Here is a 21,346-nt window from a genome sequence, read left to right on the forward strand (position 1 = left end):
CACTCGCCGACTTGCTTACTCGCTCACCCGTCACCCTTTTGCTTACTTGCTTGTTCACTCCTTTGTTCATTCACCCACTCACTTGCTCTTTCTCTAACATATGTTCTCACTACTTGCTCACTTGCTGTAGTCAATGAATTGTTCGTCGGTGGATTTTTCTGTTGATAAATTGCGTGGCTATGAACTTTCTAAAGACGTAGATAATTACAGCTTGAACTGCATTCAGTTATTCCGAAAATTATACATTTACGTACTAAAATAAATTATTCCTCCTTTTGCAATAAAAAATATGTACGAGGATCAATTTGCCTGGAATTCGGCTTAAATCGACAGCTTTCGTTGCATCATCAGCTGGCAATGTATTGTGTGTCGTAAGTGTTGCTCTCACTTTTCTCCTGCATCAGGACAACCTCTACTTACGTATAAGAAAGAGAGATCTCTTCTGAGATACTTGAGTACTCTTCTCATATGAAATACTACCAGAAGATGAGGGGATCTTCATCGGCTCTATGGAGCCGTAATTACGCGTGCAAGATAAGAATCCAAATAATAGTAGTTAGGGGGACACGGTCACAAAAGCTTTTTGACATGATCACTGATGTGGAAAAACAAATGGGTATTAGTGAAGGGAAGAGACCTTAAGGCAACGAGAGAGAGAGACAAAAGTAACACTTGGCTTCGTTCCAAAGTCATGGGAACATACCCTCGGAGGCTGTTCCGAGAAATCCCTCAACAGCAAAGTTTTGGGAAATTCTTGCCTTGTTTCACGTCAGCAACGACAAATGATGCACCTGCCGTAAAATATTTTAATTAAGCCTTCTCTGATGAATTCATTCATTCGTTAAATTAAGTAATTTTTTTTGTGTCTCTATATTAGTCATATAATCGTTATAACGATCGTTCCGTTACTGCAACTGGTACGATAAGTCCCGAATGTTTTCATATAACTACTGTCCTTTTGTGTTTTCTTTTCAATATAACGACCACTCGAAAAAACGTTCAAGTATTGACATCAGTACAGGGTACCCACCTTCACAGTAATCTGGAAAATCAAGGAAATTGAAAAATGGTAAGGGACAACGTAAAATCTTGGGGAAAAAGTTATGAAAATAAAAAATTCGGAGAAAATGTAAATTTTTAGCAAAAAAATTCAAAATCTTAGCCAAAAGTTGGAGCGAAATGTAAAATTTTTGGCCGAAGTTAAGGAAAATCGATGGCAAAAGTTAGGGAAATAAAAAGTTCAGGAAAAATGGTGGAAGTTCAGGAAAAATGGCAAAAGTTAGGGAAATAAAAAAAAAGTGCAGACGAAATGTAAAACCTCTTAGACAATAGTCAAGAAACTGAAAAAAGCTCGAACTCAAAATGTAAACAATTTTTTGGCAAGTCAGGAAGGACTAAGAAAAATGATCAGGAAAAATCAGGAAATTTTTGCAATCAAGCCAAAAGGCAAGGAAATATGAAAATATTTGATGAAATTCAGAGAAAAATTCTACGAAGGGAAGTGAAAAACTGTAACCGTATAAAAACATTTGGAAGGCCAACATTTCGAATTATATTCAGAAGTTTTGATCAGGGAAATGATCTGTAGTATATTTTGCTGAGAAAAATCTGCATTAAGACAGTCAAACCATATTAGTGACGAGAGCTAAAAACTATCTTCATGATGAATGTGTGCTACGGAAACATCTGAAAATCATTTTCATATTATTTCGGTGTTGTATCGTACATATCGGATTGAACATAAAATTAGAATAGCCAAAGTTTTACATCATATGCGTTTTTAAACTATTCTAAAACATCTGCCTACGTAACATTATTCTTGAGAAATAAAAATACATTTTTTTAGTGTGCCTTAATTTTACTACGAGTTCTCAACCTATGTTTCAGAATAGAAATGTATAAGTACAGTAATTATCTTCATTTCTTTCTCTTTTTAGAGAGTCGTAATTTAAGTTAATTTTTTCTCATCAAATCCGAACTAGAATGTTTCCTTACTTCACGGACGTTATTGCTGAATGGCGGCCTCGAATTCCTTCCGAGACACATTTTAAAATGTCGGCGTTTCTGAACCGTTAAGAAAGACGCACTTCTTTGTGCATTTGAAATTTAATTCTATGACTAGGGCATATTCGTGCGAGTTCACGCCGGGAGGAAGGAAGCATTCGTTTGGAAAATGATTCAGTTTAGTTCACGTGCGCCACTCAAATCCCTTGTTTATGTGTTCAAATCGGGTCGACTCTTGAGGAAGACATCTCACCGAGTCCGAAAGTTATCACGGCATTGCACGAAATGTTTGCTACGCCCGTCGATTTCGGAAAATATGACGCGAATAATTGCTCACCCATTTCATTTTCAGAATAGCTTTTACGGAATTCATCACGCGAAATTAATCCGTACTTTAAAGAGGAAATAAAAGCGTCCAAAAAAAATAGCACAAAGCTTTGATTCATACAACGTCCCTTCGCGCACACACACGTGTGGCACGTGATAGAGCTCATTTTTACGTGTACTATCATTGATTGTTGATCTCTTGTGGCTCATAGAAACTGATGGCAATTATAGAGATCGATTTAAAATTGATTTCGTACTTTTTTTTTTTTCTCTTTGATTGTCGGATGCGATGGACAAATTCGGTTGAATGTTAATTAAAAAAATATATTTAAAAAAAATTATTTTAATTTCGGTTTTTTGATTGTCATTGAAATGCAGCTGAAATTCTGGAAAACTAAACCACGGGCGGTACTTGATTCACGTACCCTTTTGGCAACAAATTCGGATGATCTGTATTTGACGTATCGGCGATTAATCTAAAAAAACAAAACAAAACAGGTTTCTTTGTTCGCAATGCTAGAAATATAAGGGACAAATAGATAATTAGATTAGGACAGTACAAATATTTCGCACTCACTCACTCTCTTTCTCACCCTCCCCATGAATTCTATTTCTTTTGTATATACTGTATATAGTAGAAAGATACTTTATATGTGGGGGGGGGGGGAAATTACTAAGCAGGAGTATAGAAAGAACGAAGGAGGGGAAACAACTTCCGTTCATAGGGTTACAATAAAGCTTCGCGATCGTGAGAATACAGGTTAAAAAAAAAACAGGGTGATCTTGAATGAATTTCTTCCATTTTTTAGGACTAGATATCTCGTCCGTGATCGTGAAATGGTTAAAGTCAAGAGACATCCAAGCTCTTTCTATTACACACGGTAATTTGGCACATCTTACCAATGGGGGACTCGATACAGGTAGCGATTTAAGACAAACAGAATAAAATCGGATGATAATGTCTTTATACATCCGTTGCCCTTATCAGGCGTAAGCAATTTGGGCAGTGAGTCTGATATTTTTCAACGTGGAAAATCATCGTTTAGGCTAAGCAGTTGCCGTCGGCAATTGATTAATTGTAAAAAATTTTTACTCTCTTCTTTTAATATTGCATTTTTATTTAAAAGATAGATGGCGGTATGAATATATATGTGTGCGCTTTTTCGCGAGAGCTCCCTTAATGAATTCATTAGCTTGTATTCCCACTTTAACTATGCCAAGGCTATCTTGTTCGACGCTCGACTTCCAACGCACCTCAGCATATGCGGTAACCATATCATCTGTTTAGAGCGATAGATGGCTTTTTCTCAGCCCAGGATATCAAGGAAACATTTTATTTTCTGGATATTATGCTGAGGTGAATTCGGAAAGAAAAGTCATCTTGTCTCCGCCGGGACTCGAACCCAGGCCCTCTTGCATACCGGGCAAGCATGCTACCATCTACACCACTGGAGACAAGACCCTGCCTTCTTTATTTCACTCACTGTGGTAGTATGCAAGATGGCCTGGGTTCGAGTCCCGGTGGAGACACGATGCCTTTTCTTTCCGAGTTCACCTCGGCATAATATCCAGAAAATAAAATGTTTCCTTCATATCATCTGTGTTTTACGGGGCACTTTTTTTGAATATATTTCTTCTTTTGATAATTTTGTCATATTGATTTGGTGTAATTCAATAACATAAAGGTGATTAAGCATAGAAACGCCTTCCTTCACCCTATCGTAGTTAAAAATAAGCCATTCTGTACTTTCGCAAATCGAGGATGCCTTGAAATAAACAAGGCTGGGTTCGAGATCGACTTAACATTTTTCTTTCAATGTAGTCATGTTAGCGCGTACCATAACATCGTTGTTCGATTTCTCTACACCGTCTTCGTATAGTCTTCTTCCCAGTATATCTCGTCCTTACCCTCCATCAATGATTTCCTTCTCATTATTTCTCATTTTCCCCTGACTGATTCTTGAAATCTTGTTAAGCCAAGAGCTGATGATCACCGCTGTTGAATGCGGTCCCGGATCTCATCATGGTTAACGTCAGTTCTCATTTGCCCGACGTTATTGGCCCGTGCACACACTCGACTTTGGGGGCGCGAGATTCCTATCACTGGTTTGACATCAGCTTCTCGCATTCCTTAGCGCTTGGTATAATGAAAATAGTTGTGAAAAAAAAGCTTACTTTTATATTGTTTTTTCCCCCCTTCTAGTCGCAATACTTCCATGGAACTTTAGATACTCTTTCTCTCGAATTTTTCTTTTCGTTGTAGACGAATTGCCGGTCATTTTTTTTTCTGGGTCCATTGACCGCGTTAACGAGCAGCCAACACCGTTATTCGTGTTAGCGTGTGTTTCTTATTCGGGTCGTGTACATAGCGGGCTTTTTCTCTTGTATCCCTTGTCACATCGCTGGTGTCTATTCATGATTTTTCTTACCGCTATCAATGGAGTTAGTTGCTGGATATTTTGGTTTAGTCAGTTGTACATGAGGATGGAACACGAAAAACGCAGCTCGTCCACCCCATTTCGTGCTGTGCTCGACTGATTTTCTTGCTTAGAATCTAATATTCGATTGACGCCACGTTGTGCATTTCTCCCCCGCCCTTTGCCTAGCTTGTTGTTTGAGGCGAAACTGCAAAAAGTTGAGAAAATTGTTTTTGGTGGGAGATGTTGTAGTTTCAGATAAGGAGGCATTGCATCTTGCAAGTTCTTAGGCTGCGGAAACTATCTCATGCTTGAATAACCACGTCATTTTATGTGTCTCTGCTGCTTTGAAAAGTGTTTTGTGCATCGGCTACTACGGAAATGGAAATATTATTAATGAGCTCACGATCGGGAGGAGGAAGAAGGAGAGAGATGGTTGCTGTACGTAGTGCAGTTGTTTGGGCACGGTGATGCACTTGTATGAACTCGTGAGAACTCGGACGCATAGGCTCACCATTCACGGCTCTGGGGACTCCTTGGTATATGAGGGACCTCTGATGTCCTTGCATAGCATTTAACATCATTTGTTTCGAACTTTTAGAGGGCTTCGGTGCATTGCTCAGTCTTATGACATAACATAATTTATTTGTCCCCAGTCAATTACGATAATACTATACAAATTAGAGTTTACAATTAAATTACATATTTTACAATATTTGAAAAAAAAAATGCAAAGAGAAAGAAAAAAAATTTAATGAACACGGTAGAACAGTTAATTCATAATGTGATGAAGAAAGCTTGGACAGGGAAGAGAGCAGTAGCTAAAAGCTAGTAAAATGCTCCCGACCCTATGACATATGACATCTCTGTTTCTTGCGATACACGTAAATCTTCTTATTTCTTTTGATTTGGAAGAAAGATTAAAAGAACGAAGTATATCGGCCCAATAGGTGTAAATATATTTATTAATTAAATTAAAGAGTGAATTATGGCAACAAAAAGCTGATATAAGAGAAGATTAGGGGTTAAAAGCGGACGAGACATATGCGGACATGTCGGAAATCGGGACATATGCGGACATTTTATGTTTACCAATAATCAAACGTTACTGGCGAGTAATTCTGGCGATTTTTAAGGTACGTTCTCTGGTCGCGATCGGGTCAAAATCGGACATTTTATGTTAACCGATAATTTAACACTTATTGGCGAATGATTCTGGCGATTTTTCGAGCTACATTTTCTAAATGTGTTGAATGGGGGGGGGGGGGTAATAAGTTCCTGGAAAGTTTGAAGAAGAATCAATATATGTTGGCTGCCGACCCCATGGGAGATTGTACTATGAAGAAGAATGAATTGACTGAGAGCTGGGAGGATTAGAGTCTTAGAGTCAGTTGTCACCTTGTTTTCTTCTGAGAAACGTCGTTTTCTAACATTGCCGTCCGTACCTCCAAATAAGAATCTTATCCAGCCCATGGATAAAAAAGTAATTTTAAAACTTTGAGAAGGTTTAAATCAAAGGACTTTTAAGAAGGTGTTTTGCAATAATCTCTGCCTCAGAATTAACAATCGCTGACTTCTGCAAACATAATTTAATACACTAATACACTACATTCCTCATAATTTTTATTCATGAAGCTTTGCAAAAAGTGACTTACACAGGGACGCCGTTGTCAGACACGGGGCCATCTCAAAAATTTCGAGGCATCAAAAATGTTTAGGACACCCTTATCCCCGATTTTATATATTTTGTTGGGGGGTGGAGGGGGAGATCATCAGCTATTATTTCAGAATATGCAGGAATGCTGAGAAATATCCTAACAAAAAATTTTAAATACGCAATAAAATGTAAATAAAAAAAATTAATGATAATTCAGTACTTAAAGGTAGTTTCAAAGTAATGAGAGGAAACAATATTCCAGAAACTGATGAAAATTTCAGAATTTCAGAATTAAAAATAACTAAAAATGGATCCAACACCAATGAAAATTCAGAATTATAAGTAATTAGAGAAATTTAGACAATTAGAAAATGAACGGAAGAAAAAATTCTAGAATTGATGAAAATTCGGAATTAATGCCAGAAATAATTTAAGAATTGATGGAAGCCTCCAATAAGTTACCGTGAGTGCGGGGCCCGGTGCAACCGCACCTGCCGCACACCTCTAAGGGCGGCTCTAGACTTACAGAACCATGAATTCCGTTTGGGACGCATTATAGCTAGATTGCTTTTCAGGCAGAAATTTTGAGTGCTTTGACACGTAGACTGCTCAACACTAATTTTATTGCCAAAATTTTTTTAGTGATTTCAGGGTAATTTTGAGTGCTGATTCTGTGTGTGAATCTGGCATTATTTTTTTTCAAACGCTCTATATTTTAACATAAAGTGAAAATTAAATTTCAGTAGTACTACATAAGCAGCACACAAATCGCATTTAAATCTGCGAGCAGAGTTTACATCACTAGAAAGCTTGAATCAATGGAATAAATCAGTTTAATTATGAAAAGTAAGCAATTTAATCATGAAAATCAATACATAAATCGTAATATAAGTCAATACTGATGATACTTAGGGCCGGACTTGGGTAAGTGTGAAGGTTGGCCGCAACCGGGGCGTTAAATGTTAGGGGCCGCAAAAACGTGATGAAAGAAAATACTTTGATTGCATTTTAATTTAAAAACTTCGTTTTCAACAAAGCGAATGCATTTAAACCTCACTACAACGATACTCAATATAACGATAAATTACTCTATAACGATATTTTTTCAAGCCTTGTTTGAAAATGCCTATACTCTAATGTTAAACTGTTACCTCTCGACATAACGATATATAATCCCTACATAATCTACAACGACATTTTTTCTTGGTCTGCAGAGTCGTTGTATCGAGGTTTCGCTGTAGCTTAAAATTTTGTCTAAAACCTTTAAAATTCAGACATCGAACGCTATTCCTCTTGCCTAGGGTTTTCACAGAACCCCTTCCTCCAAGTCAAGTAAAGGATGGAGGTGGATCTAGAGTGCTCCGGACGATGGATTGCTAAATTCTTCTTTTAAAATTTAAAAAATTTCACAAGGCATACATAATGCATACTTGCCCGGCTGAAAGAGTATGAAGTTGAGGTCCTGGGTAGGTAATCGATTCAATGGGCCCGACAGCTCTCCAACCTTTAAATGTCTGGAAGCAGCGGGCAATATCGTTCAAATTTATTTTCGAATGATTTTTTTATATGACCATGAAATAGTAGTTTGATGTTCATTCTGCCTATGTAAACCTGACGTGCTCCAGGGTGTTAATAGTTACTCAGGGATTAGGAAACTCCGTTTTCGAGGGCCACAAAATGCTTAAGCCCGTCCTTGATAATAAAATAATGCGTATTTGTAAATCAATAAATGCACATCTTTAAAAACACTCCACTCAATTATCAGATTTCAATATGCAGGCAATGCACGTCACACGAAATTTGTGGTACATTTATGTTCAGAATAAAAGTAAAACAATATATGTATGTATAATATACATTATATATATCGTGTATACATTTATATATCGTATAATATATGGAATGAAAACAAGGGAATATATTTAGGATATCAGAATAGATCAATGCAGTAATGATATGCTCTATAATGTTGCATTTTGTCCACTAAAATGAACACAAAATGATATTAAATTAATTCAAGGAGAAGCACTTGCATGATTTTCTGTTATGGGTTTTAAATGTCTTTCATAGGAGGCTTCGGTAGAGTAATCAGCCATCATACTCGAGGCTCGAGCTTGCCTTGATACTTCTGTTCCATTACTTTCATATCTTAATGAAACCGCCTCTCGTCATTAAAATGACTCAGATTGTCTGTGAAATTGGACGAAGTAACTAAGAAGAAAATGCGCCTTTGTGCTCATATTAACAGTCTATTTTTCAAACGTTTGAAAATTTTTAAATTCAAATTACAAATTAATCGTATTTTACTGCAATTCTTCATCGTTCTCTGCTTTGTCAAAAAATTTTCAACAACCGATACGAAACATGATCAAACTGAAGATCGACCGGATTGGACGGATATTGATTAATATCCGTCAAAAATGCTGAAAATTTTGAATCTTTAAGAAATTTATGAATTTGAGAACCATCAAAAATCTCTGCTCACAGCTTTTCATTGTTCAGTCCAGGAAATGTTTTACAAATTAATTGGAAGCACTCGCCACTTTATTTATTCAGCAGCTTTATCGAATTGCTTCACTAAGCAGAGTTTTATGAAGTGTTAGGAGATGCATTTTTTTGTCTATGAACCGCTGGCTCTCTAAAAATATTTTCTTTGTTGTCCCAGTAAGAGGTTCATCAGCTCAAGATCATGACAAATAACGAATGTCTGATGTGATATACGTAAATTTTGCGCATAAAATTTCGAAATTTCGCAAAAATAAAATTTTCTAAATCGGAGATTTTGCATTTATTCGCAAAAATGAACAAAACTAACGATACATTTTTCCTTCAGGTTTCATTTTGAAACGAAGTAATAAAGTACTTAATTAAAAGCTAATATTTCAGTAGTCTCTCCATATCTCCTTCTTTAATAGTACTTCCCTCTGTGAATAGTAACGGCGTTATAGGTACATAATACATTCGATCCTCGGTTTACGAAGTAAATTCGTTTCTGAGGTAGGTTGGCAAACCGAAACACATTTGCCCATAGGAATTAATGTAAAAATAAATTCATTCGTTTCTAAGACCCCGAAAAGTGTCAACTTTTACACTTTTTCACGCTCAAGTGAATAACTCGAAACCTATTGAAATAATCATACTGACACTAAAAACACTTTTTTTCCAGAGAAAATCCAGACTTTACGAGAAAACGGGCATATATGCTATACATGGGCAGAGTTGTACCCATGTCTTGTCTGATTAATTTCACCTATTAATCTCAGTGTCAAAGCTCTCGAAATTTCTGCCTGCAAAGCAATCTGGCTACAATGCGTTCCAAACCGAATTCATGGTTTTATAAGTCACTTGCTGCCAAACTTCATCAATAAGTTCTATGAGCAATGTGGGACATTAAAATGATGTTTCTAGAAATAGATAGTAGTAATTATATATGTGTCAGAGGTTATTGCAAAACGTGCTTCAAAAATTTCTTTGATGAAACCGTCCCAAAATTGTAAATGACATGCTGATCTATGAGCTGGATAAAAGGAGTCGAATTCGGAGGAATTGAAAAAATTTGAAAAAATCGAAATGCGGCCGTAGACACTTCAATACCTCCATTATCATTTCGAATTTAGTCAAATATTTTCCGGCTTGCGTGTTCGTAAACCGAATCAATTTTTGTTGTTGGTAAACCGAATTATACGCAAACCGAGACGTTCGTAAACCGAAGGTTGACTGTGTCAGCATTTTTGCTATTAGCGGGACTACGAAGACTTTGAATAACTGCCTTTGCAAATTAGGTAGTAGAATTTCATGTGCATGGCCATCAACAGAAGTCTTTTAGATGACTACTGAAAGTAGTATGATTCTATTTATCAATGACTTCATACAATGCCATAACGTTGCAAAAAATATTACCTTGGAGAAGCTTTCCAAAGTACAAAATTTGGGTGCAAAGTTGATGTAAGTGTTGTCACGGCGTCAGATAGGCCCAGCATAAAACCACTGTATATGCTGCAGAGGTTAATTTGTTGCGTCGAATATCGTGTAAAAAATAAATGTATTTAAACTCTTCTGCTGCTGTCAAACTTTTTTCTGTCTTTTCGAAAAAAATGGCTCTGACTTTTGCGTTCATGAGAAAATTATCTTGATGCGCAAAACTTGCGCGAATACAAATAATACAAATACAAATACAACGCCACAACAGGCAAAATGCCCAACCAGGTGGCTGAGGAAAAGATGCCCATAAAAATATGGATGTCATATATTTCAAAAATACAGCAACCCAATTAAAAATGCAATTAACACAAATTATAAACAAATATATACAAATGGATATATAGTTTGGTCCTTCTATAAATAGTCAATAACGTCCATAATTTTCGGATAGAACTCAGAAACTGAAGGCAACTGAACTCTTAATTCACGAGTTAGAATTCAAAAGCATTTTGCTCAGCAAAATCACGACCTATTTTTGCTTAAAATTGTAAATCTTCGAAATTTTGAGGAAAAGTTATAAAAATCAAAATTTTCGTATTTATTCATCTACATCGGCTAATTTCACTTTTATCGCATTTATTCCGTAAATATGAAAATTACGCTTCCTTAATGATGATATGAATGCAATAATATTGAGAATAAGTTACGAAAATAAATGAAAAAACACAAAAGTAAAAATCTGCCGCAAAAAGTAGTGATTACAGATTGCATTGGAATGTTGGGAATATGTACTATCTCAAAACTAGAGTCATTTCGTCAAAACCAACACCAGTTTTGGAATCAGCAGCCCACTAAAACCTAAAACCTTTATCCTAAAACCGTTTAAGTTTCTTTTGTAAACCGATTTTTTTTTGTTTTGAGCAGTGTTATAGAGGATATTTTAACACTTCTAACGAAATTAGGCATTCCCTGTGTCTGCCCCAGTTTGGCTGTCTCTCTCTGAGGGAATTCGCGCGTTTTTAGTTTATTCAAAGTTCTTTATGACTTTTTTTCAAAAACGCTATAAGCGGGATCCGAATTGGACAAAAACCGAGATTGTCATGTAAAGCCAACAGATCTATCCATCCTATTTAGTAGGTTAACTATCATTCTCCTTCGACGAAGAAAAAGTTTACCCCCCCCCCCCCCCGCACTCATGAGAAAATCTTCCGTACACTACTGAATGGAATTCACTGCACACACAATGTACTTACAGTTCCCGTTTGAAGTAGACTGGGACAGAAGGAGTCTTCTCCTGAACTGGGGTCTTCGGTGTACGTATAATGATTAGCTAAAATTTTTCACAAGCATCTTTATAGTTAATTTACTGTGCAATCAAACAAAAACTATAGCATTCATATATCTGCAAACTATGTCAGTCTCCCTTATAAAAATGTCATGGGTCTTCGCAGTCCTAATCTGTAACGAATTATGTAATTGAATTAATAACAAAGCAGGGGAGATTGTGTCTGAATAGGCAGGTCCAAAGAAGAGAAACTAAAAAATTGTTGTTTTAATGTAATTATTATACAGTATGTCATCAAATGGAAGTAAGTTCCTTATGGCCGTTAACTGTTCATGTTTCAAATGCCGCTACACAAGTAGAACGCGGGTGGGGCTCCAGCTTTGTGACCCAGGATAAACGTAGTATTTTCTTAACATTTTTTATTATATTTACCTTTAAATCAATGAAGCCCCCCCTGTCGAGAGTCGTTTTCTATCGTTTTTCGGTAATCCGAGTTAGTGCTGTGGGTTCTAAGCACCCATGGTAATTTTTGGCATGCATCCGACACCTGCAGAATCGATCAGAAAGCAAATTTATTTGTTTAAAACAAAGATGAGTACCTACTGGTTCGAAACACTTCCGAAACTCCTGATCTTAGTCCTTGGTAATTTGAGGTAGTCTCGGTGCCATTCACCCCAGATTTTCGACCAGTGACACAAGTAATTTTTCTCGAACGATTGAATATAAGCAAAGGGTGTCTGGCCTCCTCCTCCGGTCCATACTCCTCTGGAGCATTTGAAATAAATTTCTTAGTAAATGTAGTTATTCGTGCTCTTTACCCATTTTCGGACAAGTGTAACTAATGATGGTTCATCAATAAGAGCTGCAATATGAATCAAGTTATCAAGCATAATCAAGAACAATAAAAAAATCCTGGACCACAAAACGGGTAAGTTTATTTAAACGTGGGACGTATAGTATAACTAAAATTCAATGTCAATCATTTGAAATTACAAATAATTTTATTTTCAATTAAAAACACCAATTTTATTTATGATTGTGTTGAATTTTAAGAAAATACATATTCGGCCGCCGAGTACTCGGTTATTCGCTCAAATCACTATTCGTCCCATCCTTAATAAGACACTAATAGAATTTCAATTCTGAATCAATTAAGCATGAAGATCGCATGTATCTACTTGATATCTATCATTTCGATTCATTAAGCTCAACTTAAAGATTTTTTAATAGACTACTTATTATATGCAAATGCATAAATATTAAATAATGTAGTGGATCCCGCTTATAACGTTTTCCAAAAAACTGTCATGGAAAACGTTGTAAACGAGAACCGCTTTAAATGGGAAATCTTAATGGGAATTACAGTCGATCCTGCTTATATAGTTTTCCCGCTTAGTACGACTTATTCTGGTGTTTCCAACTCACTAATTCACTCTAAGATTTTCCATTTAAAGCATTTCCCCGCTACAATGTTTTTGTGACAGGTTTTTTGAAAAATGTTATAAGCGGGATCCACTGTACTTAGAGTTGAGACTGCAGAAATAAGTCGTACTAAGCGGGAACGTTAAAAACGGGATTGACTGTAATCGGAATAAGTGTGTTTGTGCATAGTTTTAGATCACTTCATTAGAATAAAATCTTTTTTTAATGTTTCTGTCGAACTAGTTCACATGTTTTCTATATTATCATATTTCTATCCACGTGTGACATCTGTGAGTTGCCGTGATTTTTATTGATTAAATTTAGTTCAGTTGATGTAGTTATTTTTCTTTTCCCACGATATATCTTGCATGTACGATCAATCAATATCGTTTATGTATATGATCGTATAAGTGCTCATTAATTTATGTATGATTTTACTAATTTTCCCTCTTATGAAACAATCAACTTCCTTTGGTTTGACAATGCCGTAGTCCATGCACTGTGCTAATAATACTCAGGCGAGATTAGTTGTAGAGACCCTTCCTAGGATAGAAATCCCTCGGGATAAGGACTTACGATCACCTCCACGCCGAGCCCGGTAATAATAATGACAATAGTTCTACTGAAGCTATATATTATTATAGTGTTGGTTATGTCGGCGTTTTTTTTTTACGTGTAGCAATCCATCACTTGTCTGTGGTTCAAAGAGGACGGGTTTTTTTTTAACTTGTTCTGGCGACTGGTAGACGACTCACGTCTTTCATTGTTCAAATTTCATCAAAAGTTTCTCCGCATGTCTTTATAATGTCCATCAAAGAGAAAATCGCCACTTAGCAGCTTGGTGGAAAAATTAGGGATAAACCGCCAACATTTTAAGGCAAAATTTGACCGATTTTGACCCGGTTTCTTGTTGCATCCATTTTGTCGCCATTTAACAAGTTGGAGAAACAAATGGGAGATACAGCGCCAACATGGAGGGCGCGGCAAAATTTGTCCGATTTTGACCCTATTTCCATGTTGTCCGCATATGTCCCGTCCGATTTTGACTCGCTACCTAAGAGAATCCCATGCTACGGTTTTTTTTTTCTTTCTTTAATTCAATGGCAAATTTTTCAATAATATAGAAGGGAGAGGAAAAAGCTAGATAAAAATTAAAATAAATAGAATACAGTCAAACCTCGTTAATGAGTCACTCTTGGGAGAGCAAAAATAGGACTTAGTAAGCGGAGTAAGCCATAGCTGTGCCAATTACAATTGGGAGTTCCAAAAAGTGACCCGGTAAGCGGAGTGACATGTTAACCGGGTGACGCACTAACGAGGTTTGACTGTATACACTTGATGTTAACTATACACATAACCAAATCGAATTATTGTTAACACTTAAATTTACCTGTCGAATTATTTATCATTTGATATCAGGTTAAATTAATTTTTTATTGCATAATATTTGTTTAAATTTCATTTATTGTCTTCCCATTCATTAATTTGTTAATGTGACATTGCTATTGCAGTACTTTACTAACCAGAGTTAATGAAACAGAAGGAAAGTTGTTTTTATCAACAAAGGAATTCATACCCCAACATGTTTATCGTATTTCTTTTTAAACGTGTCAATTGAGTAAATTGTAACACAATTGACGCGTTTTAAAAGAAATACGATAAACATGTTGGGGTAAATCGAGGAGCTATCCATTCTTAGAATAAGACAACCATAAGTTTTTTTTTATGGGCATTGTATAATATTTTATCATGTGTTTATATTGTTTACAATTTTTTGTTAATTGCATTTTTAATTGGGTTGCTATATTTTTGAAATATTTGACATCTATATTTGTTATGGGCATCTTTTTCTCAGCCACCTCGGTGGGCATTTTGCCTGTTGTGGCGTTGTATTTGTATCTGAGTTTCTGTGAAAAGTTCATAGTTGGTTGTATAATTAGTTCAAAATAACAAATCAGCGAAAAGAATAATTTTTGAAGAAAGACCAAGCAAGTCACTTCACAAGGCTCGTTGATGTGGGGGAAGATAAAAATGCATGGATAAAGTTGGGGTACTGATAAGGAGACGAATGGAAGACCCCATGCCGATTAGAAAATCCGGTAATTGAACAGGTTGGTTAAAGAGAACAGGTATTGGTGGGGGGGGGGGACCAGAATTTGTAAAGGGAGAAACATTTACACAAAGATAGGATTTAAAGAAAATAGTTTTTGGAGAGAGGAGGGGCTGAAGGAAAAGAAAACCTCTTATCAGTGATAACAAGTGTTTTTTTACATACGTACAGACGAGCACGCGATGGCTCGGTGGTTCCCAAATTCTAGGCATGAATGCAAGCCGATGTCCTCGTTAAAAAGCTTCGCCACAGAAAGCAACAGGCCTACAACGGTACAACTATTCAATCATTGCACATCACTCATAGTTTGAATATTTCATGGCAGATGGCAGCACTATAACAAGAATTACGCAGAAACAAACTTCACGTTAGATTCACAACACATACACGTGAAGTTTCCATCATAGCCCAGGTCTTTTTTTTTCGACCACTTGCTTATATCTATCTCTTCATTGAAATAGAGCGGCGGGCCATGATTTGGTTGGGAGGAAGAGTCTGACGGCCCATGGCGAAGTTAAGATTGCTTTGGTGAGGACCCGGGTCTGATCCCCGCAGACGGCAATGTGTTGGTCGTCTTCTCATTGCGAGAGATGGCAGCACCTCTACAAAAAAACACGAGCTTGGCACAAAACGTTAGGACCACGTATAAACAGGCATACAACGCGTTCCGTCATGTAAAACCAAACCGATTCGTTAGAAATTATTGATGAATGCTAGCGAGTGCATGTGCGGTCAAGCAGTAGTGGTGGTCGGCTGACGGTTTTCTGTGACTGTTGTCCAACTTCGAGCCTCGAGTGCAAGCCGTTCTCACATTAAACATGTGTCTGTGCATAGAATACGCAAACCTTTGTCCCGATGATCTACTTCTATAGGCTATATGGAAGTCGAACCATCTGTCACATTCAGAAATTTTTTTAAGCATGATGGCAGCACTCATAGAACACGAAAAACGTTTGACTCCTAGGATCTCACTCACTCACACACACACGAATACGCGAGGGCTTCACAAAATTTTCCGTCTTACACCAATTCATTAGAAATTCTCCATACAAATATTCTCGAGGTGCATGTACGATTCAGTAACCAGCTCAAATCGTGGTATTTCCCGTTATACACCATATATTGCGATTGATATGAGCAAGTATTTACATGACCTGTTTCTTACGGCGTACATAACTATTGCGGTTGATATCCGAAATCAAGCCAATTCGTGAAGCGGCCGACCAGTTCCACGTCATTTCCTAAACTGATCAATTTGCGAAGAAATAGGGGATTCGGACTTGGGCCATGACGCTTGTATAAACTTGAACGTGTTTGTCAATAGCTTATCTTTATCTATCACATCCTTATGCTGTACTATCTGTTACCCGCGGCTTCGCTCGCGTGAATTTGATAATCCGAAACTTCTTCCTTGAGACCCTCTTTAGGGAGTGAATTTTGAGAAATCCCTTCTTAGCGAGTCTTTGCATCATAAAATGAAAGATACTGACCAAATTTCGAATTTATAGTCTCAGTGGTTTTCCCTCGGCATGATATCTTTACATAGCATTTCAACCCCATTATGATCCCCTTAAGGGTCGAATTTTGAAAACCTTCTTAGAGTGAGTCTTTATGTCAGGAAATAAAACTACTGAACAAATTTCATGAATACAGTCGAATCCCGTTATAATGAATACAGTTCTAGCGAAAATATCGTTTTAACGAACATTTTTCTTATCACCCAGATAAGTTTACATAGGAACAATGTAAAAAACCTGGAATTCCTTTATAACGAAATTTCATTATAACGAAGTGATTTCACCAGTTTCTTGGAGTTCATTATAACGGGATCCGACTGTATAGCTTCACTAGTTTTGGTTATGCGTTGAACACTCTTATAACAACCTCAGGGGTCAAATTTTGTAAAACCCCCTTCTGAGTCGGTCTTCACATCATAAAATAAAATTATTGACCAAATTTCATAAATATAGCTTCAGTGGTTTTGGCTCGGCGTGATTTTTCTGTATAACCTTTGAACCCCCCCTTAGGGGTCAAATTTCGAAAAAAACCTTTCTTAGTTTTTACTTCACAAAATAAAACTACTGACCGAATATCATATTCATAACTCCTGTGGTTTCGGCTCGGCGATGGTGAATCAGTGAATCAGTCAGGACATATCATTATACATTTATATACTCGCATATATAGATGAAAGCTCGTTGTTATGGGATTGCTCTCAGATATTTCATGGATTATGTTTGTACTTCGGTTTCCCCGAGCTCGTTCATTCTATATATATACAGTCGAAAGTTGTCATCACTGTGTAAATGTACAGCTATATTTTTCCACCCAAGTGAAAGTAGTGTCGGAATATTGCACTAAAGTCAAGCTTTCAAGAGATGTTGAGGTGCTTCTTACAAAATGAATATGAAAATAAACATGTGTTAAAATTGAAGAATTTTGCCAAGAATTATTCTCGTACCTCTGTTTCGTTCATTTTATTTTTTATTTTTTCTCTTTTCATCCAATTAACGCCATCCCGCTACTATTTTTCACCTTTGAATCTGGCATTGCGCCATTCCCCTTGAGCAATTACTTTGAACCGAGAAGACTCTCTTCTACTGATTCTTTTTCATTTCTCTATTTACACACTATTTATGCCACGCACTGCTCATCTTAGAAATGCGCTGTGTTCAATCTGAATGAAATCATTGATGATAAGGTCTTCAATAATAAATAAGGTTGGGTGCGTGGTGGTTTTTGATAGGAAAATTTTTCTTCGAGAGGAAAGAATCTTCATCTTTTACGATTGCGAACTATGTATTATACACAGAGTAAGAATAATACTATATATCTTTAGTCTATGGTATTATACGATGAGTTAACTCTTACGATGATGTGACTACTTCTCATTATATTCTGAGGAAAAATCCTAAACGTAGAGTTTATCAAAATACGACGCTGCTATGAAAAAAAACAAAGCCCTAAACAAGTAGGTATCAAACTGCATAGTTAACGGGTGCACGTCTACATTAATGTTTTGTGAACTATTTGTGTTCCGGGACGACACTTTATGTCAATAAGATGAAGACTACGGACCTTCCCCCCCCCCAGGCCCGTCAATTCAGCTTTTTCCGGGGGGGGGGGCCGAGGAACATATACTCAATATATGTGTGTGTATATATTTTTCACCATGTTTGACTATTTCCATTGTATCTTTTAAAGCCGGTCAAAACATTCTGATGCGAAAACAACAAGTCAGTTGTTAGGTGGACCATCCCAACCGCCGTGGTTGTCGAGTGGTCATAGTGACGGACCGGCATCGTGAGAACCCGGTTCGAACCCCACCGTTGCCACAGTAGTGGTTGGCTGAAGTTGGTTTTCTGGGATTCCCAAAGTCGAGGCGCGAATGCGAGCCAATCTCCCCATTAAAAAGTCTCACCACAACAAGCCTACAACGATACAATAATTCAATCATTACACTTTACTCACTTCACTTCACAATTACAGGTGGCAGCACTGAAAAATCAGACATACTATACGCACCCAGACTTAGGTACTCACACTCACGCTTCCGGCGCAACTCATTCTGTAGTACATTGCCCATGGCGGTAGACCGCTCGGTTTGAAAGAAAGAAAGGACCTCCTTCTGAAACCTCTTCAGGGTACCCTAAGAGGTTCGTGTACCTCTGGTTTACATAGTGATTTGCAGAAATTGGAGTTCAACTAATTATTTGCACAACTATTACTACGTGAGAGATTCGTGTATGTATGACCCTTGAGCAGGGCCGCAACTAGGTGCTTGGTCACCTGGGGCGAGCGCGCATTTTGACGTCCCCTTGTAATGTTGAAGGAGAGGTTTCAGAATGAAATTTGCGCCCCCTCGGGTGCAGCACCCGGTGTCCGCCTGCTCCCCCCTAGTTGCGGCCCTGCCCTTGATGGCAAACAAACCATCGGTGAACATTCATCAAGTCAAGGAAGGAAACCTCATGTTTTTCGCCAGCAGAAAAAAGTGCTAGAGTGAAACCGTAAGCTACGGCAGCTTACCTGCGCCCAAAAAAAGTTTGAGAATCACTGGCAGAACCCCATTTTGAGATCATAATAGTTCCTAAGTGTAAAAAAACGTATGCTTGTCTCTTTCATTTTAACCCATTTTCCTCCATAAAAATGAAATAAATCGATTTCTTCCCTTTTCGATCAGAAATCGGAGGACTTTCCTATGAAAGTAGGGAAAAGAATCATATACACCAGATTGCCGCGAGTAACAGAGATAGATCTCCTCGCTGAACTAAGCCATTTGAAGGGCCATGTTTGTCTGAACTTGGAAGAACTATACTTTTTTTTACCCCCCTGGTGAGAGATCTTCCCATAGTTGAATTGAATAAGTAAAGAAAGAAAGGAAAAAAGTGCAAGAAGTTGCCCAGACGTCTTGAGAAATGGCACTTCTGTTTCACTCTTGCGCACGCCCGTAATAATAAGTGAATTCTGAAAAGGATCAGGCAGGGCTTTTCTCCTTTAATCCATCTTGTCATGTGGCTGTGAGGCGTATCTTATAGTAGAACTTTGGAGGCTTTTGTTCTTTCGCGGGGCGTAGTCGCTTACTTTTTTTTCTTCAATAGCCAGAAAATGGTTCTCTCTTTCTTTATCTCTCTCTTATTCAACTGTTTTTCTCTCTCTTATATACGCAAGCAGTGAAGAAAATAAGAGAATAAAGAGAAATTCTGAAGAGAGTGTAGTACGCATTGAATAAATTGGTTTTAAAAAAAAACTCATTTCATTATTCGCTTTAATTATCTACGTTTTCTTGGTTTGATTCTTTTAGAATGAGTCATATTAATCCGGTTGACGTTAATACGATTGTGTTTCATCTTTTTTAATGCCTCGAAATTCTGAAATTATGTTCCTGCTTCCAACAATCAATTGATCTTAAAAATTAAAACTCGGTTATAATGACCTCGGTTGTTACGACACCTCGGGTATAACCAGTGTCGTCGGAGCCGTGGGTGCTCAAGCAGCTATAGTAATTCGTGGCATGGATCCGAGCACCCCCAGAATTGATTCAGAAATTAAAATTTCCGATATAAAACTAAGGAAACTAAAGACGAGCACCCACAGTTTAGAAACACTTCCGATGCCTCTGTCTATAACGCCAATAATTGGCAGTCCGGACTGACTCATGTAGAATAATGTTAATGCATGCGTATAACGTCGATAGCAATCACTTTGGATATCACGACAAATTTTTCATCACTTTCCTTCCATTTCAATGTTTTCTCACGAAATTCTTAAGATTAGAGCTGATCACACATCCAGGGAATGTTCGTCTGTTCTTTTATACGTGCTTTAATTCCCAATCTTTACTAGAACCATCAATGAAGGTACAATTTGCATAATTTATGAATTGTTTCATAATAAATATCATTATAAAGATTAATCTCACATATTTGCCAAATTCATTTTTTCCCCGTGAAATACATTTTAGCTGGCTTGCGGTGGTATCTTTTCTTCTCACCAAGGGTTATTTATGCATAATATTGGCACTTGGCAACATGTTTGGTTGCATTAATTGTCATGTTCTATGTGAATGTTCTTGTCGAATGCATTATCGTTATCCCGTATAAATTATCCCAATTTCCCGTATTCTTTCTCGATAAAATTGTTCACCCTAATTATAAAGAAATGAAAACTTTATGCAAAGTATTTGACTGCCTGCAATTATATTTTTCGTCAAAAAATTCTTGAAAACACCAACCTCAGTTATAGCGATAAAATTTCGTGGAAACTTCGATGTCCTTATAACCGAATTTGACTGTAATTACAGCGGAGTAGAAATTGTGGGCTTGGTTAATAGTAGAGATGACCCATTTTTCTCATAGATATTGTGCCTAGGAGGTTATGAATGAACTGGCCTCTAATGTTATCTCGGACTTTCTTCTTTTTCTTGTGAATAGTGATCGCTGGGCATCACTTTTAAGATAAAGTCATACCCAGAGGCTTATTTTACATAGGAGCTTAGTCGGAAAGTAATCTCTGAGGAACGGTTTCATCTATGAATGACTTTTCAAGAAAACTAGTAGAATGAAAAGAAAGACTGCAAAATTTTTACATCACGCAAATAGTGAAACCATAAGTCCACCTCTGCGTACAGAGCGAGGGACAAAGTCAGTGAGTGAACAAACGAGTGACCTAGAGAGTTTTCTAGCATGAGAGTGACAAAAGGAGTG

At 37.2% G+C, this 21,346-nt stretch overlaps 1 protein-coding gene and 1 non-coding gene across 3 annotated transcripts in view; one reads left to right on the top strand and one right to left on the bottom strand.

The window, feature by feature from the left end:
• Nucleotides 1–21,346, top strand: part of spri (Src homology 2 domain-containing protein sprint) — a 124,567-nt gene that overhangs the window by 48,423 nt on the left and 54,798 nt on the right. The gene's annotated exons all lie outside the window — the stretch shown is intronic.
• TRNAT-GGU (transfer RNA threonine (anticodon GGU)) lies at nucleotides 3,714–3,787 on the bottom strand. Its single transcript has one exon. It is a non-coding gene; the product is annotated as a tRNA-Thr (tRNA).

Source organism: Pholcus phalangioides, unplaced genomic scaffold, assembly GCF_987345545.1.
Source record: "Pholcus phalangioides strain wild (caught in Gottingen) unplaced genomic scaffold, Ppha-v1.0 ptg000009l_1, whole genome shotgun sequence".
In the NCBI taxonomy this organism is placed as follows: Eukaryota; Metazoa; Arthropoda; class Arachnida; order Araneae; family Pholcidae; genus Pholcus; species Pholcus phalangioides.